The following is a 6,000-nucleotide window of genomic DNA, read 5'->3' as shown; positions in this document are numbered from 1 at the left end:
GCCGGGCTTCCCACGGCCTCTGCTTCCTTGTATGATTCTGTGTGTGCTTGGATAGGAGCAGGAGGAAAGGGCACAAGTACGTGGGCACAGGAAAAGAACGCACATTGGACTACAGTGTGGCATGAATTGAATCTGTTGATTGTATCACGGAAGCCCAGTATTTACAGCGTGTTCTTGGGAAGACTAGAGAGTAGACTCAGTCACCGAGCTAACTGTAGCTGGGCTGGGTTCCCAGACTTGGGACTAGAGAGGGTTTAAAGGTGAAGGAAGTGGGTTGGGGATATAACTTGAATGGGGGAGTTGTGACCAGCGTTACCTAGTTACCTAGCACAGGATTGGGCTATAGGTTCAATCCCTAGGAACCACAAGAATTATAATGGAGGAAGGCTGGGGAGATGACCCAATAGGAAAAGCACTTGGCAAATAATTGTAAATACCTGACTTTGGATACCCAGAACCCATTTCACACTGGGGACTGTAGCACTCAAATCTAATTCTATAGTGAGCTGGGAGTCAGACAGGAGGACTCTCTGCAGCTTTGGGCTAGCCACCCCTGCATAAACCACAGACAAGAAACCGTGTCTCAGGGTGCAAGGCTGAAATCCTGTGGCGTATACTGTAGCCCATGTACCCGTACTTGCATAATATGTACCTGCAAAACTTTTTTAAAAAATGATGAAGACTAGTTTTCTAAAATTAGCTTGAACTGACGGTTTTGTTTTCTGAGAGTCAAACCTGAGCCTTCATATGCTGAGTAAATGTGCCGATGCTGAGCCACCCCCCAGTTCTTCAGTGGGTTCTAGGTAACTCCTCCACTGCTGAGCTAGGCCCCCGGCTCTTAACTGACACTTTTGACTGTTACACTTAATCCTGTTCCTGCAGAGCCCATATCCTTCTGGGTATCTTTAGGCTAGAGTCTGATCAGCCAGGTTCTGGGTATCTTTAGGCTAGAGTCTGATCAGCCAGGTTCAACCATTTCATGGGCAGAGGAAATCTCTCCTAAGTAATTTATTATTGGTTGTGGTGGTTAATCTTCAGTGCCAGCCCACTGCGATCTCAAACTCCCCAGGAGACACACCTCTGGGCATGTCTGTAGAGGTTTAGCTGAGGTGGGAAGATTGGCCCTGAATGTGGGTGGCACCAGGCCATGGACATATTCAATCCTAGAACCCACGAGATGGGAGAGAACCAACTCCTGAAAGTTATCTCCTGAGGCGCATTTGTTGGCTTTAGGATCTACACAGTGGATCACAACTTTGTTCCTGAAAAGCCAGCTGGCCTAAATGGGATTGCATACACATGTAATAACACTTCTGAGGCTGAAGCAGGAAGGTCTGAGTTTGAGACCAACCTCGGCTACATAGTAAATTCAAAGCCAGCCTGAGTGACAGAGCAGGACACTGTCTTAAAAGCAAACAAAAACTCAGAAAAGGAAACCAGCATAGTGAAGGGATAGTTTAGAGAACTAGAGGGAAATCTTTGCCAGCCATACACTGACAGGGATTTATGCCTAGAATTACTAAGCTCTCCCCAGGCCACTCAAAGATAAATCATGTTATCAGCTAATGAGCTAATATGTTGAATACAAAGTACTCGGAGGGACTGGCGAGATGGGCTCAGTGGTTAAAAGCACCATTTGTTTTCCAGAGGACTCCTGTTCAGTTCCCAGAACCCATATAACTATTCCAGATCCAGGGGACTCAGCACCATCCTCTGGCCTCCCTAGACACCAGGCATGCTCATGGTGCAGACATACTTGCAGATAAACCACATACTTGCAGACAAACCACATAAATAGAATTTTTAGCCAGGCAGTGGTGGTGCATGCCTTTAATCCCAGCTGGGATTCAAATAAGAGGTTTCCAATAGGCAATATTCATTATAAAAGTAGGAGGGAAAAGTCCCACGTGGAGGCTTGGTATTTGCTCAGCCTGTTTTCTCATTTATAAAAAAACAAAGATCTTAGCTGAGCAGAGGTATTGCATGTCTTTAGTCTGGGCACTCAGGAGGCAGAGGCAGGAGAATCTCTGAGCTCAAGGCCTGCCTGGTCTACAGAGTGAGTTCCAGGACAGCCAAGGCTACACAGAGAAGCCTTGTCTTGGTTTTCAAGACAAGGTTTCCCTGTGTAATATCTCTAGCTGTCCTGGAACTAGCTCTTATAGACAGGCTGGCCTTAAATTCAGATCAGTCTGCCTCTTCCTCCCGAGTGTTGGGATAAAGGAGTGTGCCACCATTGCCCAGTTACATATAATTTTTTTTTTAAAGAAAGCACTCAAAGGAATAGTTTGGCCAATGAATATTTGAAATAACATTCAACATCCTTAGCTACCAGGAAATGCTAATTAAAACCGACTTGAGATTCCATCTCACCCTAGTCAGGATGGCTGTCAAGAAAACAAACTTAAGCCTGGCGGTGGTGGGGCAGGTTTTTAATCCCAGCACTTGGGAGGCAGAAGTAGGCAGACCTCTGTGAGTTAGGGGGCAGCCTGGTCTACAAGGGCTAGTTCCAGGACAGGCCCCAAAGCTACAGAGAAACCCTATCTCGAAAAACAAGAAAAAAAGAAAAAAGAAAAGAAAACAAAGTTAAATGCTGCCAAGGATGTGGGATGTGGGGAAGACGAATCCTTATATACTGTTGGCGGGAGGGTGAACTGCTGGGGCCACTGGTGGAATCAGTGCAGAGGGTTCTCCAAAAACTAAAAGTGGAGCAACAACTGCTATATGGCCCAGCTATACCGCTCCTTGGCATGTACCCAAAGGGCTCCCAGTCACCATGACACAGAGATGTCTGCCTGTCCATGTCTCTTGCTGTGCTATGCACAATACACAGCACCAACCTAGATGTCAAGCCACACATGACAAACAGATAAAGAAAATGTGATTCAGGGCCGGAGAGATGGCCGTAGTTCTCTTCCTGTTGTCTTCATAGCAAGATGTAGCCAACGCCATGTCTGTGCATGCTTTCATGTTCTAACATACACATTATATACGTGTGCAATGTGAATATATATTCACACACATATATGTATACATACACATATGCATACATACATGTATAAGCATATATGTGTATATGAAGTGAAGCTATTTGGTGAGAAGGAAGGGGGTCAGCAAGGAGAGAGGGAGCAGCAGGGAGGGCAATGGGGGAGGGCAAATGAGAAGAAAGCATACTGATCTATATGTACGAAGACACCACAGTAAAGGACTGGGAACGTAGCACCGTGTTGGAGTTCTGGTTTACCACACACAAAGCCCTGGGTCTATCCCCAGCATCTCATAAATTGAATATGGAATCACAAACCTGTAATTGCAATGCTTGAAACATGGAGACAGGAGATCAGGAGCTAAAGATCATTCTGGGTTCCACAGTGAGTTTAAGTCCAGGCTGGGATGCATGAGACTACACACACACACACACACACACACACACACACACACACACACATGCATATATATATGTCACTGTGAAACCATTTATTTGTATGCTAACAAAAAGTGGAGCGCGGCGAGGTGGTGGTGGCACAAGGCTTTAATCCCAGCATTCAGGAGGCAGAGGCAGGCAGATCTCTGAGTTCGAGGCCAACCTGGTATACAGACTGAGTTCTAGGACAGTCAGGGCTATACAGAGAATCCCTGTCTCTGGGCTGGAGAGATGGCTCAGCGGTTAAGAGCACTGGCTGCTCTTCCAGAGGTCCTGAGTTCAATTCCTAGAAACCCCATGTCGGCTCACAACCATCTGTAATAAGGTCTGGTGCCCTCTTCTGGCATAAAGGCATAGATGCAGTACAGAATACTGTATACATAATAAATAAATCTTTAAAAAAAGAAGAAACTCTGTCTTTGTGGTATCTTTCAGAGACCTTTAGAATATGCCATTTAAAATGTTATAAAAACTTAGGCCTTTTCATGACAATGAGACGCATCTGCTCCTGGCAACACCAATTACTTCAAGAGGAAGATGGGCATCGAAGAGGCTCCTTATGGAGTTTGCTAGCCATCTGGTCAAGAAACTGCTCTTGCCTGGACTGCTTGATGTTTTGCTGTGTGAACTGGACATGCAGGACCCACAGAGAAATGACTGCTGAACTTGCCTAAAGGTGAGACGATCCTTCATGATTCCTGCTTCATGAAAGAGTCTGCCAGACATTCTATAGGACACAAAAGAAAGCAACTGATAGACTTTGCCATTACAAGGCAAAACAGATCTTCATATTTCCTGCTCCATGGAAAAGTCTGCCGGATACTATGGGCCTGTAGGCTGAAGACTGGATGCCCCAATGATACAGAAGAACTTTGTGTAACTGTCCAGGCAGTGAGATGTCTCTGTCAATTCTAGAGTTTTGGAAGTTGCTTACAATGCACTTTCTGTTTACTTAGGTAATATTATATCCTTTTGGAGTCTTTGATGGAGTTGAAGAGTAGATAATTATAGTTTTTGTTAATTATGATAAAAGATAAAGTAGATATAAATATTGTAACTAATTCTTGCTTGATAAGTTTTGGTATATGTAAGTTTTGGTATATGTAATTTTACTATGTTAAAGTTAAAACCTTCCTTTTTACTTAAACAGGAAAGGGGAAATGGTGTGGAAAGTCCTTCTGTATATGTTTTGCTTTTATTGGTTAATGAATAAAGAAGCTGCTTTTAGCCAATGGCTTAACAGAATATAGCCAGGTAGAAGAGATATAGGCGGAGTCAAAGAGACGTCATGGAGCCGCCAGAGGAGAAAGACGCAAGCTACTAGCCGGAATCTTCCCGGTAGGCTACGAGCCTCATGGTAAAATATAAAATAATAGAAATGGGTTAATTTTAAGAGACAAGAGTGAGCTAGAAATATGTATAAGCTAATAGGCCAAGCAGTGTTTTAATTAATACAGTTTCTGTGTGGTTATTTCAAGTCTGGGCAGCTAGGAACGAACAAGCGGGCCTCCTACTACATGTCTTGAAAAACCAAAATCAAACAAAGAAGTGGAGCATGGAGCATTGAATTCCTGCCCATAATTCCTGGCTCAGTACATAAACTGGAGAGGGGCTGAAGGGATGACCCAGAGGTTAACAGTGAGTACTGTTCTTGCAGACGACACAAGAAAGGTTCCCAGCGCCCAAGTTGAGTGGCTCACAATTGCAGTTCCAGCTCCAGGGGCTCTGATGCTCTCTGCAAACCTCTATTGGAGCTTGCACTCACCTGCACACAGACATCATGTAATAAAAATAAAATGGACGTCCAAAAATAAATTTTCCAGTTAAGGTGATCTAGAGTCTTAATCCCTGTACTCAGGAGGCAGAAGCGGGCAGATCTCTGTGAGCTGAAGCCCAGCCTGGTCTACATAGTGTTCCAGGCTAGCCATGACTACATAGAGAGACTGTCTACAAACATATCCAAGTGTTGTTTTCTTAGCATCATCTCCTAAACAATGCATCATATCTACTGTTTATATAAAATTCTGTATTTTAAAAAATCTACAGATGAGAGAGTGGCCATAGGTTCCAGGAGCTCCCCGTATGGGCTCATTGTTAATATACATATGTATTTACAGTGCAGGTGCTGGCACGTGTGTGTGTGTGTGTTTTTGTGTGTGTGTGTGTGTGTGTGTGTATGCAATTTGAACGTATGCAGTGTCCGTGTGGAGACCTGAGGCTGACAATGGGCATCCCCTTACCTGCTCTCCACATTTCTTCTTAGGGCTTTGTCTCTCAATGACCCCAGAGCTTGCTAATTCCAGCTGGTACGGAGAGCCGGTTCGTCCTAGACAGCCCTGTGTCTGCCTCCTGAGGGCTGGGATTGCAAGGGCACAACTACACCTGCCTGGCGTTTACGTGAGTTCAGAGGCTCTAAACTCTGGTCCCCATGCTCACATAAGGAGTGATGTATCTACTGCGCCATCTTCTCGGCTTGCTTGCTTGCTTGAATTAAGTTCCTGTTATGTAGTCCTGGGTGTCCTGGAGCTCACTATGTAGCTCAGGCCAACCCCACACTTGTGGGCCATCCTACACCTCTG

Source organism: Arvicola amphibius, chromosome 10 (assembly GCF_903992535.2).
Source record: "Arvicola amphibius chromosome 10, mArvAmp1.2, whole genome shotgun sequence".
Lineage (NCBI taxonomy): Eukaryota > Metazoa > Chordata > Mammalia > Rodentia > Cricetidae > Arvicola > Arvicola amphibius.
Note: the sequence above shows the minus strand (reverse complement) of the source record.